General features: G+C 43.9%; 1 protein-coding gene across 3 annotated transcripts in view; it reads right to left on the bottom strand.

Moving 5' to 3' along the window:
* ESRRB (estrogen related receptor beta) overlaps nucleotides 1-18,665 on the bottom strand; it is a 138,567-nt gene that overhangs the window by 44,424 nt on the left and 75,478 nt on the right. The gene's annotated exons all lie outside the window — the stretch shown is intronic.

Below are 18,665 nucleotides of genomic sequence, written 5' to 3'. Positions count from 1 at the left end.
TTTTCTCTTTTTTTAAAGAGCACTGATAATTTTTATGCCCTCTTGCAGCAGTGATTTCCAGGGATTACTTGTGTGGTGTAAGAACCAACAAACAGATCCCACTTTTATTTGCCTATACTGTACTTGCAGCCTTTCAGGCTTCCTGAGCACCTCCTGACTACCCTTCTCAGGAAATGTACTTTTGCCATGATCTCTTCATTCAGCTTTTCATTATCTATGTAATTGCTCCTCACAGAGAAGTTTTTGCAGATGGAGGACAGACAGGAAGGCGATTCAAGACAGCCAGCATGGTTTTACTAGGAGCAGGTCCTGCCTGACTAACCTAGTGGCTTTCTGTGACAAAGAGACTATGTCAGTGGATAAGGGACAACTTATGGATGTGATGTATCTGGATTTCTGCAAGGCCTTTGACACAGTCCCCCACAACATCCTGCTGGCCAAGTTGGAGAGATGGATTTCGTGGGTGGACTGTTCAGTGGATAAGGAATTGGCTGGATGGTCACATCCAGAGGGTGGTGCTTAATGGCTTGAAGTCCAGATGGAGAGCAGGGACAAATGGTGTCACTCAGGGGTCTGTACTGGGACATGTGCTGTTTAATATTTTTATCAATGACACAGACAGTGAGATTGAACAACCTTTCCAACCTGGTCTGGTCTGGTCTGGTCTATTCTATTCTATTCTATTCGCGAGTTTGCAGACAACACCAAGCTGTGTGGTGCCGTCAGTACACCAGAGGGCTGGGATGTCATCCAGAGGGACCTGGACAGGCTGGAGAGGTGGGCCCAGGTGAACTTCATGAAGTTCAACAAGAGCAAGTGCAGGGTTCTGTACCTGGGCCAGAACAATCCTCACTATCAATACAGACTGGGGGATGAGGTGCTAGAAAGCAGCCCTGTGGAGAAGGATTTGGGGGTGCTGATGGATGAGAAGCTGGACATGAGAAGGGTAAGGGGCAATGGCTTCAAACTAAAGAAGGGCAGATTTAGATTGGATATCAGGAAGAAGTGCTTCACTATGAGGGTGGTGGAACACTGGGAACAGGTTGCCCAGGGAGGTGATTGAGACCCCTTCCCTAGAGATATTCAAGGTAAAACTCAACAAGGGGCAGCCTGGTCTAATTGGGTATGTCCCTGCTGACTGCTGGGAGGTCAGACTAGATGACCTTTGGAGGTGCCTTCTGGCCTGGACTATTCTATGATTATCTGCTTCATCATCCATCTCTGAACTTCCTCTAGTCTGGCTATTTCTGTTCAGTCCAGAACAGAGTTCAACGAACCAGCTCCTCAGCAGCATGGAACTGGCACTGTTCCATCCCTTCTCCAGCTGAAGGTCTGGACAGTAGTCAAGACAAAGGCACACCATCAGTCACCTACTGACGGTACCACCCTATTTTCAGACTAATTTTCACCCTGTCTATTATATAACTCCTTACATTGTTTGCTTCCCCTCCCCCTTAAATAAAAATCTTAAAAGTCACCATTTCCTCACCAGAGAATATCAGCAAGTTACTTAATGCAATCCTCAGATCTTTTCCTGAGTTGCTACAGTTAATTTAGAATCCATTAAGATGTATGAAGAATCAAATTAATGCCTTCTGGTGTGCCATGCTTTGCAATAGTCAACAGTGTATTTCATCTACCACTGTGCTGTCCATGCACCCAGCTTTATTAGGATCCTCTGGAGTTCTTCGGTCTTCCTTGATAATTTGGTGTCACCTCCAGAGTCTCATTGTTCACTCACTTCCCAGATCATTAACACATGGATCAAACACCATAATACTGATCTTTGTGGGTGATTCATGTTAACCTTTATCGTGCTGAAAATTGACTTCTGCTTCCTTTCTGGGCTGGGTATGCCTACCCTTTCTTTTCTGTCGCAGACACTTTTTAATTGATAATATTATTAACCCGAGAGGTTAAATTTTCCCTTCAGCAAGATAATTTGTCAAAGGCTTTTAAGAAAACCTAAACACATGCATTTTCCTGATGACATGTCCAGAGAATTCTGACTGACTGGGGATGCCTGACTTTTCTTTTTGGACACTCTTCTTGGTTTAAAGTTACCATGCCATGGTCATGGGAGTAATTTCTATTTCTGTTTCAGTTCCAACCTATTTACCTGGTAGTCGGGGTGACTCCTCCTGCCAAGAGGTCAAGCCCATCCATGGAATAGATAAAACATTCTGTGATATAGCAAGGCTGGAGTGTACATGTATATATATTATATCCGTGTGTCGAGATGAATGTATATGTTTGATATTCAGCAACTTCAGAGTTCTGCATCCTTATGATCTCCTAATTTTCCCTCCTCTGTTTCATCCTCGATGTTTGACCTCATCTTCTATCTCTGGAATCGATCAGCCAAGTTTGTTCTTTGGCAATACTGTTGACCTTGAGAGTATGGGCAGGCATCTCACATTCCTCAGCTGCTTTGCCTGGTGTTACTTGAGAGGAATCCAGAGTTTGGTCCCACTCAGAGACAGCGTGATGAGTTGAAGAATGTCCATGCTTTGCCCAGAGGGTCACACTGCACTAGAGGCCGTGAAGTCATTACAGGAATAATTACAGAAGGTGCATTCATCTTTAATCCCACAGGACACCTAGACAGATTGCAGCTCTCCTGGTGCACAGGCAGCTGACTGTGTGGAGGAAGATGAAGCTCTGCTAGCTGAGACATCTTAGCATCTCACAGCAAAGCTGAAAGCTGCTGTGCTAGACAGTTTTTGGAAGCTTTCCCCAAATTAGATGTGACTTTGTAGTAAAAATCCAAAGAACACTGGGCACAGTAACACTGGGTCAAAATAGAAGACAAAACCACCATAAAACACTGCTCTGCACTAAAGAACTCCACAGGAAAAGGAGTTGGAGTGGTAATGTTAAGGGCAAATAGAAGACAACACTATGTAAAAGGCATGACAAAGAGGTGAGCTGTACTGTTAGATTCAGTCAGCAGAGTTCAAATCTCAGCTTCTTCTCTTAGGAAGCCCAAAATTCACAGAGCACCTCAAGAGGTCCCACTGAGGTATTTTTGTCCACTGAAGAAAAAAAAAAAAAAGAAAGGAAAATACAGGGGAGCTCAGTCTCCTGCTAGGACCAAGTCAATTCTCAACTCACAACCTCAATTAAGGACCCTTCCTCCACAAGACAGGTGAAGAGTAACTATCTGATGGTGGATCCAGGATAGCAACAAACCTCCTACATTCTTACAGCTAAGAATGTTCCCATTCCCTTCCAGGAAACAGTAATGCATTGTGGGTTCTGGTTAGATGTGAGGCTAAAGTCCTTAACACCAAGAGAGGTCAAAGACCCTAGCTAAGGTGACTCCAGCCATTCCAGAGTTTGTGTTTTGCTTTTCTGGCCTCTGGAATAACTCACATAGTTGGTTATTGCTGTACAGCACACACTGAATTACAGCTCACCAGCTCTGACTTTCCCCAGGTCTCATGGAGATCTTGTGGTGATTTTTAAACAGACTCAGTGTCCCCTGGCAATGAAATACGACATCTTGAACTTCAAGAAGAACAGCTAAATGTTTTTTGCAAAGAGTTCAAAGTGATGAACAGCCATTTTGCTCGGCTCTAGTTACCTTAATAGAAATGTAAAAGGAGAGAGACTTGATCCAACTCTCCTCTGTGCTGGCACAGGAAACTCCGTTACTATTTCTGTGCCCATGTAACAGGCTTAGAAGTTCTAAACATTTCGTTCTTTTCACCTTTCCTCATCATAGGTCATTCCCTCTAATCCCTTTAGTATCTTTGTGGCCCTTCTCTGGATTTGTTCCAACTTGCCTGGGTTTCTTTTGCAGCAAGATGCCCCAAATCGCACAGCGTGATGCCACAGCACTACGGGGGAGGGTCACTCTGGAAAGCACACAGCTGGGCACACATATGGACCAACTGCCTGACATCAGGTTGCACACCAGCTCACATCATTTGATAGCTACTGTCTCACTGGGACCTCTCTGAACATAATACAACATGAAATTTGGAGATTCTCCTTGTTCCAAAGTAGATCCAGTGTCATCTTTAAACTACATCCTGCTAATTGCCACTTGTTTTACCAAAGCCTGTTACTAAAGCTCATTTTTTCAGCTTAGCTCCTCTTCCCCCCCTATTTTTTCCCCAGTATTTTCAGGTTTGTCAGCTGTAAATCTGAGAACTATGCATTTTACATTTTCCTCCAGGTCAGTGATGAAACCAGTTTAAAACCCAAACACTGCCCTTTTGGACACCAACTTTGCAGAAGGATAAAAAATGCCTCTAAGCCTTCTGTTTGCACTCTGTGGGCTCAGCCCTGATCCTTTTCACCGGATTTGCATTCAAAACCAGTTTGATCTTATTGCTCTAATAAGATGCTGCAGAGACTTGTGTCAAAAGCTCATGCATGGTCCAGAGACAGTCCACCCACTGCATTTCTTTTGCCCCCTAATTATCACATTGTATCAGGGCAGGTTATTGTCTCCTGGACTCTGTTCCATAAACCCACTGCCCTCTATCACTGAAAGAGCTGTTAGCCTTTAGGAGCCCGTGACTGCCCTCAGACAAGCAGTGATTCTGGATGTAAATACACAGATTTAGACCAAGTCAGGATGGCATTTTAGGGTTTTCTCCATTAGTGTTACCTCCCCTGGGCAGTGATGGTGGGTTCTGTTAACAGTTTATCTAATTTTTCTCTCTTTTTTTTCTTTTTACATTTCAGGAATTAGCAGTTTAGGATCAATGCAGATAAGGCTGCTTTATTGCACATTATTTGAGGTCATTTTTGCAGAAATAGTTATCTGCACCTATGTTCATGGTTTCTGATAATGAAAATGAGAGGAATTCAGTACTCTACATGCCTTCACCTGACTCAAGAGAAAATGAGGCCCACCACTCACACCTGTTTAGCAAGACAGGCAGAACAATATCCATCTCCATAAGAGAAGGTAACTTTTCTGCACCAGAATTCTCCTCCATTGGCTGAAGGTTACAATTCAGCAACTCAATACAATCTGAGCATCTAAGTGCTGATGCAAGCCAAAGTATCTGACCCTTTACCTTCTCTATACAACACTGCCTATTCCAAACTGAACCATGGGAATTTTAGAGGCAACACCGCTGAGCTTCTCTAGTGTCTGACCCTTAGTACATAGTTTTCCATAGGAAAGGCAGAGATAGCTTAGTGCTATACTCCAGTTTCCTGGAGGAAGATAAGGACTGGGCATCAGAACTTCTGCCATGTTAAAAAAAGAATCGAATCAAATCGAATAGAATAGGCCAGACCAGACCAGGTTAGAAGAGACCTTTGAGATCATCGCATCCAACCTATCATCCAACACTATCTAATCAACTAAACCATGGCACCAAGCACCCTATCCAGTCTCTTCCTAAACACCTCCAGTGATGGTGACTCCACCACCTCCCTGGGCAGCCCATTCCAATGGCCAATATCTCCTTCTATGAAGAACTTCTTCCTAACATCTAACCTAAACCGCCCCTGGCACAGCTTGAGACTGTGTCCTCTTGTTCTGGTGCTGGTTGCCTGGGAGAAGAGACCAACCTCCACCTGGCCACAACCTCCTTTCAGGTAGTTGTAGAGAGAAGTAAGGTCTCCCCTGAGCCTCCTCTTCTCCAGGCTAAGCAACCCCAGCTCCCTCAGCCTCTCCTCACAGGGCTTGTGCTCCAATCCCATCACCAACTTTGTTGCCCTTCTCTGGACACATTCCAGCAACTCAACATCTTTCCTAAACTGAGGGGCCCAGAACTGGACACAGGACTCAAGATGTGGCCTAAGCAGTGCAGTGTACAGGGGCAGAATGTCCTCCCTGCTCCTGCTGGCCACACTGTTCCTGACACAGGCCTGGATGCCATTGGTCTTCTTGGCCACCTGGGCACACAGCTGGCTCATGTTCAGCCTACTATCAACCCCTACCCCCACGTCCCTTTCTGCCTGGCTGCTCTCCAGCCACTCTGACCCCAGCCTGTAGCACTGCATGGGATTGTTGTGGCCAATGTGTAGCTCAGTCCCTTCACCAGTATCTTCTGATAAGATCACAAACTCATCAACCCAACACTTTTGATACTTCCAACAGTAAAACTGAAGTTGTCATTAAAATGAACACCGAAATATAGTGGTAAGGCAAAGAGGCTTGTGAAGGGCCTGGAGCACATCCTATGAGGAGCAGCTGAAGCAGTTGGAGTTATGCAGTCTGGAGAAGAGGAGGCTGAGCAGAGACCTCATCACTCGCTACAACTGCCTGAAGGGAGGTTGGAGCCAGGAGGGGGTCAGCCTCTGCTCCTTGATGACAAGGAACAGGACTACAGGAAATGGTTACAAGCTGCACCAGGGCAGGTTCAGGCTGGACACTAGGAAATATTTCTTCACTGAGGGTTATCAAACAATAGAATAGTCTGCCCAGGGTGGTATTTAAACATCTTGTGGACCTGGTACTTAGGGACATGGTTTAGTGTTGACCTTGCAGTGCTGGGTTGAAGGTTGGACTAGATGATCTTGAAGGTCTCTTCCAACCAAATTTATTCTGTGATTCTGTGAATAGTATCAGCTGAGGGAAGAGGAGAGACAGAGAACACTCAAATCTTCCTCAGGCAAAACATTCTCTATTCTGGGCACACAGAAATGTAAAAGGTCAGAAATGGGTTTTTCTGGGTGGTTCTCACAGCTGCATGTAGATTCCAGACAGAATGGAATCTTGATTATTTTTTGTTGAAGTCCTTTAAGACCTACCATAAAATGGAAAACCCCTGCAGGCAAGATGCCTGTACAGCTTGTAACTTCCATGTGCCCTATGGCTGTGCTTGTGGAACTGCACTGTAGCCCTGAAGTCCATGGATAAGGAGTCCTTACAACAGATGCAAGCGTTATTGACAAAACCTGAGAAAACTGCCAGCATAAACCTGTTTTCTTCAGGCCCCAGCTTGTGACAAAAGCACACTTTGGATTGCACAGACATTTTTAAACCAACTATGAAAGACGAGTGATGTAAACAGTGATAAAACATCCAACCTCTTCTCTGGTACTGGTCTATTTTGCTATCAGTATTTGTTAGCCTAGATGACATAAACCTGCCCTGCATGTGTAAATGAGATGTGCATATCCTGCCATTTGGGTGATACAGACTCTGTGTCCTTTATAGGCCACACCTGAGAGCTTTGCAGCTCACAGCTGACTGATGAACAATACAGATCACCTTCTCAGGCACTGGCTGCAGCTCCAGGAACAAGCTAAATTTTGTCAGGTGTTTTTTTTTCAGATATAGGAGACAAATAAATAAGGTTTTCCAAGTGGCAGGCTAGACATGACAGCTGCAGTAACAGCCAGTGTATTTTTAGGTTACATGTGCAGAGTTAATGTCATGTAGCTGAGATGCCCACACCTGCTGGGCAACTTGCTCTCACCGTGGACAGCTCAGATGTGCTTCCATCCCTACCTTTCCAGTTTGAAGACAGCCACCGTGGCACTAGGGAGCCAAGGGTTCTGCACACCCGTTGGTTTCTCCTGCTCTTCTTGTCAATATGGACTTCAACTGAGAGAGGCTCCTCATCTTTACTGACAGCTCCCCCTCCACACAACAGTCCAAGAATAATAGGATCCACCAATGTGACATTTTACTCCTGTACAGCAGAGGACTAGACTCTGCCATTGCAGCCACTATCTAGGAAGCTTTTCTGGGCTTATTCTATCATACAGGAACATATTCTGTTGCCAAGGCAAATTTCATTTATCTTTGGGGATAGGCAAGAGCTCAGGTAAAACAGGTGTGATGGCCATGACCATAAACATGAATCTCCAAGTTACCAGTGCACAGGCTTTAGAGGTTTTGGGGTTTGGTTTTGGTTTAAAATCACAGCATTTTGCACTCATGTTCCTGAAGAGCACACTGAGATCTACCGAAGTGTGTTGCTAGAAGAGACACATTCTGCCATGTAGACTAGGGGAACATAGTCCTTGCACAGCAGGGGAGATGAGAGGCCCAAGCTGGGTTCTTTTGCAAATTAAGGAGATGGAAACAGCAAGTGCTCACATTTTGGCTCTTACACAAATAGTACTTACTTGTATAATTCCCAGGAGACATTTTATCCCTTTGACCGATTGCATAACCAGAGCCCAGTTACATATCAGTAGATCTTCTCTAGTCTAAGTTAGCTCATGCTGATGGAAGCTGCAGCAGCTTCCTGCAGGCTGAAGGCTGCTTGTGAGCAGAAGACATTGTGGGTTTCCTGATAGCCTTCATCCCTCTCTCAATCCTTGCAATTTCTCTTCACTCTTAGGACAACACTCTTGTTAAGTAAACGTAAGAATTATTACACAGATGAAGAGACAATTAATTTTGAGGTGTGACATGTATTACCTGTTCACTCTCTTACTAACTCATTGCCTTTCAAAGGTACCTTGGCCTCTAAGTGTACTAATGGCACTCCCCCAGCGTGAATTGCTTTAGCACTTGAACTAATGCTTCTTGCTTTTAATTACTGTTGATATCACAGCAAAATGAGGACCAGGACTGACATGCTACTACCCCCCTCCCCCACCACCCTATCCCCACCATTTATCAGTGGTTTATATTTCCACTTCTTCCCTCACTATTTCTACATCTGGAAGACTGCGCATACCAGGTCAACAGTTTTGCCTACACACAGCAAAGCTGCAACTCAGTCCCTGTTGAAATGCTAAACTAGACCTTCCTTTCTTCTTGAATGTCTGTCTTTATACTCTGCCTATCTAGGGCATTTATAATCTATACCTCCCTTAGTACCTTCAGCGTCCTTCAGACACTTGAATGAGATTCACACAACAACGTGTTCAGTAAAGCACACCTGAAACACTTGTACATCAGACGTTTGCTCCCACCTTTTCAGCTGTGCAAGGAAAAGAAAATCTCCAGCAGCACCATTCATATCACTTGTAATTTTTTTTGTCTCCCAGCCTGATACCGTGCTTTATCTCACACAGGCATTATTTTTAACCTCTTAGCATTTCTGAGAGAAAATATCCACCAGTGCAAATTCTTTAGCCTGCACTTCTTTGCATTTTAAGATATCCAATGAAGGCACCTCTCCCTTCAATCTTGCCTACAATTCATGATGAACAATGGCAGGGACAGAAGTGAGACCCAGAGGTATTACTTAATTCCTCTAATCATTTGAGGAAGGAGTTAGAATGGGGGATACTTAAAAATCAAGGACACTACCCTAGAAGCAAAAGTGAAAAGAGGCTTAAGAATTAACATCTCTCTAGGAATCCAAGTTTGCTGAAAGGAGATCTTAGCTTTATTCAGACAAAATCTAAACTTTTGTGTTCCACAACCTGGATGTATTTAGGAACTCTCTGAGTCTGACCTGTTAGTTTTCTTTTTTGGAGGGTTTCTGTTTCTAATAATACAAAACTCTCAGTTGTAGTGGGGCTCTGCCTCCTGCTCCCAGCCTTGCCAAGACGATCCAGGCAAAATAGATGGAGTTTGCCTAGATACCACCTGTAGCTCTTCAAGAAATTTATAATTAAGTGCCTTATCATGAGAAACATTACTCAAACCCAGACAGATCCTGAAAAACGGACTGACATTTGTTCCACATAAATTACAGCATGGAAGATAACAATGGGCTATTATTGCTTTTCTGTTTGAAATCTTTTCTTATCCCTGCCTCTTCAGAAAGCATTTTAAGATGGTATAACAGCAAAGCAAGATAACACTGTGAGAGCAAACACTGGATCTGGTATGAGGCAGATGTCCCAGAATCTCTAGACAATCACAGTATCGTAGAATGCACTGAAGTGGAATGGACCTCTAGAGGTCTAGTCCAAAACCCTGCAGTAGGCAGGAGCATTCCCAACTAGATGAGGCTGCTCAGAGCCCCACAGAGCTTGACCTTGACCCAGGGACAGGGCCTCTACCATCTCCCTGGGCAACCTGTTCCAGTGTTCTACTACCCTCATTGTAAAGAACTTCTTCCTAATGTCCAATCTAAATCTACACTTCTCTAGTTTAAAACCATTGTCCTAATGCACATATCTTTGCAAAAAAAAACAAGCCAAAACAAAATTGTGGAAGTGAGTTGAGCTGTCAGTGAGGATGGAGGCACAAGAGAAGAACTGCATGGGGTCAAGGACAGAAAAGAAACCTCTGCTACACAATGAGGCCAAGATACAGCACTTGAGCAAGCAGAGAGAGGGAGTATGTCACACAGGTAACTGTACACCAGGCTCCTCTCAAGCTAATCAACACCACAGGTTTGTGGACAATAGGTGATATATGCAAACACCCAGTTTCCTCCTGCACACCTTAGACTGATGTAACATACAGGATTATCTTTAGCTACCTATTTAAGATAACCTCAAGGTTCAGTTTTGCTGAGTCTTTAAAATCCCACCTGTGGCAGGTATTTAGCAGATCTCTTACCACACACTGCATGTATCAAGTAGCCAGTTGCCGCTGACCCAAATTCCATCTTCAAACCCTAATGACTTGTTCTAAATCTACTTCATTCATCCATCTTCCAGACTGTTTGTCCCCATTTCTTTTGACTGTCAAAGGAGTTGGCAGTCCACCCAAGCCCTACCTGAAGCCCCATAGTATCCTGCTTTCTTAGTTGCCTGAAGCAAAAGATGAGGAGGAAACCATGGCCAACAAAGCACATTAGACAGAAAACTGTGTAACAGAACACACAGTTTCCTGCAACACTTTGTGTAACCTGCACGTTTATTGCTCTAGAAATAAATCCCCAAACAATCCAGTCCAGACAAATTCTAAAGCAAAATAGTGTTAAATTACCTCAATTTGGTATCACCTTTTGAAAACACAATTAAATATGATTACAATGATCCTACAAAATTATCCCTTTCTGTTATGGTGAACAGATTATCTTCTCCTCCCAAGAGGTTTTCACTTTCCCTGTGATTATTTTGGCACATGAGAGGAAATAACACAAACTTGCAGTATCTTCAACCGCAGTTTCACTCCCTGTTCCCTGTCTTTAGCAACCCTACTAATAGGCAAAGCAGAAGATAACAGACAGAGCAAAACAGACAGGCAGTCAGACACGCATAAAGACACTATGCAGCTGCTTCTACGCTTCCATATAGAACCTTTCTGAGATAGCTTAAATATTATATAGCTTTATTCTGTAGGGTGTCTGTATTGCAGGTATGTATTCATCTAATGCACTTATTGTGCAAACACACACAAACTCCCTCCTCACACACACCTTCTTCATCTCTCCTTTCCTCATTATGTGGATGTGCCCAGATACCACGCTAGCAACTTCCCTACAGCAGCCAAACTATGACTTCATATTTCCAGATCATTACTATGAGTGTTCAGACCTTTGCAGCAAATATAATGCACTAAAGATACAAACTATCAAACCCCCACTGCCTAACTGAGCTACGTCATCCACAGTCTGCACCTTGAGTCACAGCCTTGTGTTCATCACAGCATGAGAGAGAGAAGACCTCACATGATCTGTCTGATCCTCTATTTAAGAACTCTCTGTTCTCTGTCCAGAGGTCTGGAACCTTTTGCAGATGCTACGAGGAGGGAGGGCTGCCCTCTTCAAAGAAGGGACACAAAAAGAAGCAAGCCTCAGCCACCAACGGTCCAGCGTGACCCAACCCAAACCCGCTCACCCTGCCGGCATGTCCTCCCCACTGCGCTTGTTCCCTTTGCCCTTGGAATGCTATCACTTATTATCACGCTGACTTCTCCAGATGGGGCATTTTGGCTATTGATCTGATAAATAAACAGCCTGCTCGCTCGATCAAAATGTTATTTTGCATTTCAATTACTGTTCGCTAATGCAACCTTCATCCCGCCAAGAGTGCTGCTGGCAATGACACTCGACCTGGCACAGGCGTTTGCAAGCAAATTCGGCAGCGCCTGCTGCAAGCACCTAACGGGATTACCAGCCTCCATTAGATGCATAGAAAGAGAAGGAGATGGACAGACATCACTGGGCTGAAGGGGAACAGATGTGTGCAGAACAGAAGGTGTAAGCAGCCCAGGCAAAGGGTAGGGACAGGCAGAAACACAAATCCATTTACAACACAGCTTTGCTAAGTATTTTGGCAGTAGGAGGTCTTGGAAGCTAAAGACATTCCCTCCAGTGGACAACTGACAGTTCATAGCAGATAGGCTGTGCTCTCTGTGTGTGAGCCGTGCAAGAGTTTAGAGCAATGGGAAATGGAAATCAATGCCTGGTGACAAGCCAGCAGTGAGCACTGCGAAACCATCGGGGCAAACAGGGTTATTTCTAAAGCAAAGGTCTAGAGCCTGGCTCTACCGAGGGTTCAGTAGGGCCCTGGAGCTGCATGCAGGATGCTGTGTGTAAACCTTCAGGGAAGAAACTCTCTTAGTCCTTGTTGGATTCTTTAGTATAGTGAGAAATATGACTGCCTTTGGAGGATCTGGAGGTGATACAGTAAGAAAGGGGCATCCAGAGGTGTTGGTAAAAGACGAATCCTTGGCAGGTGTTGGGCTCTATTAATTCAGCACTCTGTTTACACCAAGGAATCCTTTGCCAAAGGCCCAGACTGCTTTAACTCAAAGCCTGCCTACAGTGGGAATCACAGCACCAATAGCAAGTCAGTGAGGGGCCACCAGCAGTGAGGTCAGGCATGACCATATGGTTATGAGACAGCTTCTAGTTCCAAGCTCTTCTGCTCATATGACGTAATTCACCAGGTGGCTGGTTTTGTGCCAGAGTCCTGCTGCAGGATGCAGAATGCACCCTGACCCCTTTTGTTTTTCCTACCTAAATTCCTGAATTAAATGCAACATGTATCACAAAATGACAACCATTTGCCAATGCATGCAAAGGGTGGTCACTGCTTTCACCACTCCCTGCACAACGGGGCTGCACTGGACTTAACTCCTAGCTGACAAGGTAACATAAATAGCTGAGAAAATACATTTCTTTCAATTTTCAGAGATCCTTTGACAAAGATCTTTTGCCAGACATGGAAAAGTTTCTCCCATGTCATTATCAGCCAGCACCCAGACTGAAATTGCCAGTCATCCATGAGTTAAAAATAAACAAACGCATGTAACACCCTGACATTACATAAACTAAATGCTAAGTATAACACACTGAATGTGATCAATGTGATGCACAAAGACAGAATCTATAACTCCACACACTCACACTTCATCTGCCCTGTGTGCCCAGCCTCTCAGTTCTCTCTGCCCCTGGCAAACTAAGCCTGTGTCCCACACCCATCTACTCCTGGCCAAGTCTATGTGTAGATCTTTATTTTCCAGGTCTGTCTCTGTGCCCATCCTTTCTCTGAGCCCACTCTTGAGAGCAGAGTTTCTGTGAACCATTCTACACCTAGAACACATCTCCCCACAACCAGGAGGCACTCATGCCCCAGACACAGCCTAAAGACCCATATACATATTTTGACTCCTAGTTGCTGGCTCTGTATTTATGACAGCACAGTGAAATATAGTGTACCAAGCCCTTAAAATGTAGCCAAAATATCTCAAAGTCTGATTTCAGCCTCAGCATTAATCTTCTCATAGACTTCAGCAAGTCATCGCAACTCTCCAGGACACTGCTTCCCCAACTGAAAAGCAGGGATACAGTCCTCAATTACCTTCCTCTCCGGAACCTTGTAAGAGTTAATCAGCAACTAGGACTGAAAGAATGGAGCGTGGAGATGAATGTGCTAAATGGAACGATGGCCAGATAAGCCCTGTGCTCACATGATGGCCTCTGCTCCCGATTATCAGTAGGATTTAAACCCCTTTCTTCAGCACTGCAGCCCACAGATTTGCCTCTGTAAGTAGTATGAGTAGTTAGTGTTTTCCTGCATGCAAGCTAGCCAGAGGTCTGTATTGTACAGACCAATTCTGACCTCCTCCTATATCTGACTGTACTTTAAGCCCAGTCCCCTCTGACCCAGTCTACACAATAACCTTATCTCTAATACTGCCTAATCCTATCTCCATCTCCCTAGGTGCTATTTCACACACCAACTGCCTCCTGACCAGATCACCATGCCATCTATTTTTCCATCCTCCTTTGCAGTTACACTTCAAGTTTTTAACCAAACATTCATTCTGTTAAAAGATGCTGTTGTTCCACCACAGAACCAAGTCAATCTCGACAATGTTTTGTACTGTAAGAGTTCCAAAACCACTGAAGAAAATTACATATTTAATTTTGCTCTTTGGCCTGTCATGTGCTACCTCCTGTATTCTTTGACAGACCAATCCCACACTGTCTCAAGAACATAATAAAACAAAATACTGGAAGTGTCCTCAAAATAAACCTTATTGGAATTTCCACTCTGCTCAAAATTTCAGGGTGCAGCCAGATTTGGGGTGAAATAACATTTTTAAATGACAAATATTCTGTGAAACCAGATTCTCATTTTCGTGCATGTCCACTCCTTGTATCTTCCACATAACCCTCTGCTTCTCTCAGCAGGTCTCTTTTCTCTGTTTATATGCATTCAGAAGTAGGTATGTTCTAATGCACACAGAAATGTTTCAACACTTCATGCCAGGCAGCATAAACAGATACTGGCAAACACACATCAGCGTAATCTGAAAAGGTGGAATTCTGGAGATTCAAGAGTACCATGGAAACGGTGCCATCAACTCATAAAAGGGTTTTCCTGTATTACTCAGGGATTATCTCACAAACAAAAACCAACCCCTCTATTTTGAAAGTTGAGTGCTGCTTGAGAAATCCAGCACTGCTCCTCCATCTGGTGCCGTTTAAGCTTTACCTCATTCCCTCTGCATCACAATGAAATCACTGCTGGCATGTGATCAGAAGCTCTGAAACCCTGGCTCCCTATCAACTTATAAAAATTGACCTGGACATTTTATCCACTTTGACAAGAGCCTGAATGAAACTTCTTTCTCATTCACTCATTGCAATGAGTGCTACTTCTTAGCACCTCTGTGAGCCACAGAACAATGCTTCACTCTGCATCCTGCTGAGGAGAAATTGTTGGAATTGAGTATAAATACCTTACTTGCCACCTAATCCCTACCCAGCATTTTGTAGCTACACCAGAAATAAATCACAAGTGGTTGTGATGGTGTCTTGTCTCTTCATTTAAGCCTTGACCCAACTATTGTTGAAATCAAATCCTGATTTATAGTTGATCTGAATAGAAACTGGACCTCAGGATCTGAAGAGTCATCTGACTGTTGAGCAGGGCAGCTATCTCATGCCCTTCACTGGATTTCTGGAGACTTGTCTCCTAGTGTTAAACTACTCCTTCTTCAAGCACACTTTCAAGTGTCCTTGAGAAGGAAAGAAAATGGAACAAATCTTTCCCAACAAAGGGCTTTCTCAGAAATCCCTACTTACATTAACACTCTTCTCCTGACAGTCACACTGCACAGATTGATGTCCCTACCCACTCACTGCAAATCTTGGGGTACAGTGAATCCAGGTGACATTCACTGGCCCAAGCATCCTTTGGAAGACACTTGGCTGCCATCTGTGACAGTCCTGTCTACCCTATGCACTTCACTCCAGAGATGAAATTCAGCAACAATACGCTTCCTAAAAAGATCTCCCTAATAAGGATTAATTTATTTCCTTGGATTCATCTTAAGTAGATAAATAGTCCAAGCTCTAGGTGCCTCTGACAAGTGTCCTGCTTGCAAAGAAGAGGTAAATTCTGTCCATAGTCAAGCAATTTTCTCACTTCTCACCTTCCCATCCTTGAAATAGCATTAGTTTCAAAACAGGATGAATTTAAACAACTCAAGATGCAAATGAGAACAGCTACAAGCAGCAAAACCCTCTCCCAAGCTGCACCAACCACCAGTCCACAGGGTTAAAAGCAACTACTCCATAGGAAAATCACTGTCCATCCCAGCTACATCTGAAGTTTCTGTTCTGATTTCCTGAGGTACTGACTGCAGTGCTGCTTACCACTTGGCATTCACAGCAAATCTGGTACAAAATAGGCTGGATCAGCAAGGAAGCCACAGAGACTGGATTGCAGTGCTGGGAGATGTTGATCCTGACTGTGCACAAAGGTGGTGCAAACATGAACATCAATGATTGTTTTCCTATTTTTTTGGTGCATAATTTAGCTGAGGTGTTTAAGTTCCTGACAAACCTGCAAACACTTTATAGTTCTCTGTCACTGCAGAACTGCTGGATAGAGTTTCAGGCCAAGAGCTGCTGAGAGTGTGCCTTTTGGTGTAAGGAAACTTGAATTCAGTACAGCAAAAAACTCATACAACTACACCATGAGATCCCTCCAAAGTGCCTCACAGCTTGAAACCCTGTTTGAGGGGTACACAACCACTCAGACATGGGACAAGTGCTTTTCCTGCAAACCTATAGTCTTGGATCAGTTTGAAGGACTAAAACATGAAGGTTTCAACTCAGAACAGTGGAAAACATTTTTGTTCAGAAAAAGCAGTGGCTTGCAAAACAGAAACATTATTCAGAGCTTATAGATTTCCACAAATGCAGATAAGTTAATTTTAGTTACAGCTGGTTGAAAAACAAAGAACCCACGTTAAAAAAAGCCACACTGCATAACATACCCTCCCCCCCCCGCTCCCAAACATACACACTTCACATTGCTCCTAGAGAACCAGGAGCTGAAGTAGTAGAAGAGAAGGATGAAGACTTATAGATTCTGGTGTATCCCATCAGAGCAGTGTTTATTCTAATCAATCAACTGAAAAAATAGCAGCTGAGAGTAATTATTAATAATCAAGTAAAATTGGATTATTTCTCTGCACTGCAGTACTGTCTGGGTGGGGAGGTTGCTGTAGAAATAAAGTTCATCAGAGCAAGCTACTGAAATAAAATTGCTGACCTCAGCAGTTCATCAGACAAGGTGAAAAAAAGAACCTCAACTAAGCATATGGCACACTACCTGCAGAGCATGAAGGCTAACAAAAATATATCCATATGCCATATATCCAGTTGTATAGCCAAATTACAGCAGTAAGACCCACTCAGAGCCTTCCCTTTCTGAGGTATCTGGGGTTTTGTGATTCCTTATTCCTGAAAGCATAGCCAGCTCCCTCTTCCAAAATGTGGTGCTTGAAAAAAAGGGGCTCAAATAGTGTCTGAATGTGTTGTGTCCTCTGTGCAGTCATGATCTTGGCTGATTTTATACTCAAGCAATGGAGCTCCTATTACTGGAAAGATATGGACATGCTGGAACATGTTCACAGAAGAGCCACGAGGGTGATTAGAGGGCTGGAGCTCCTCTCCTATGAGGACAGGCTGAGAGAGTTGGGGCTATTCAGTCTGGAGAAAAGAAGGCTCCAAGGAGACCTTATTGTGGCCTTCCAGTATCTTAAGGGGGCCTACAAGAAAGCTGGGAAGGGACTTTTAGGGGTATGAGATAATGATAGGACTAGGGGGAATGGAGCAAAACCAGAAGTGGGTCGATTCAGATTGGATGTTAGGAAGAAGTTCTTCACTGTGAAGGTGGTGAGACACTGGAACAGGTTGCCCAGGGAGGTGGTAGAAGCCCCATCCCTGGAAGCTTTTAAGGCCAGGCTGGATGTGGCTCTGAGCAACCTGATCTAGTGTGAGGGGTCCCTGCCATTGGTAGGGGGGTTGGAACTGGATGATCTTTGAGGTCCCTTCCAACCCTGACAATTCTGTGATTCTGTGAATGAGAACACATCATAAAGGACTACCACACCAAGTGGTTTGCAGTATACTCATTTGGAAATCTGGTATTACTCTGCCTAAACCAACCATAACGTGGCATCACACAGCAACAGTTATACTCTCATACAAACACTGGATTGCAGCTACAGAACATGCACTTTTACTTCAAAAACAATGCCTCAGTCAACTTCATTCACGATCATATAGGGGCAACTGTATCAGCCATTTGTGTCCATGAGTGCCTTGTCTACCCAATCACCTGTGTGTTTTCTAAATACTTTGCAAAGTTGATTTAGGAGCCTCCATTTGAAAATGTAAGCCAGGCCCATATGGTATTAATGGCCAGGCTGGGTATAAACCAGTAAGGTTCCTTTGCAATAAATGGAATTGCACCAATTTACAAAATTTAGGCAGCAAGTCCTAGAAGATTGTACTCCATGCAAGAGGAAATACTACCCAGCTGCAAGGGGAAGACCATACTGCTACTGAAGCAGGCAGAACTTGGGAGCTTTCTAACATCTGTGAGCGCAAGACCTCAGCCACAAAACTGAATTAACACAGCAAACATTTTGTGCCTAACAGCTTACTAATTACATTTTCAAATTAAATATTTACTTCTATCTTGAGTATTTCTATAGTACCCAACAGAACCTAAGATGAGTTACTCCCCCATTTTCTTAAACAATCACCTAAATTAAAAATAATCCTTTATTTAAAAAGGGCCAGGGGGAATCTGAAGAGTTTCCTTCCCCCCTGTAACTGTTGGATCACACAGGATGCCACCCAACCTCCAATACATATACTACATATATACTACATATACTACAGGAATAAGGGATCTGAAGAGTAAAGGTTAATTATACAGCAGGCAGTGGATGTACTTATCTGCTCCGCTAAGTCTAACGATCCCCAGGGCAGGCTCTTACATACCACCAGCAACAGAACACCCCTTTCACCCTCCTGCTGCAAACACCAGCTGTGTTGGCTGTTGTTTGGGGGTTTTTGTTTCCCATTTGAGGAAATAAGAAGGAAGGGAGTGACATATGGTTTAATATT

The sequence above is a fragment of the Melanerpes formicivorus genome, unplaced genomic scaffold (assembly GCF_026170545.1).
Source record: "Melanerpes formicivorus ecotype bairdi unplaced genomic scaffold, bMelFor1.0.p_v2 SCAF_90, whole genome shotgun sequence".
NCBI classification, from domain to species: domain Eukaryota; kingdom Metazoa; phylum Chordata; class Aves; order Piciformes; family Picidae; genus Melanerpes; species Melanerpes formicivorus.
This window is presented reverse-complemented; position numbering and strand designations above follow the sequence as displayed.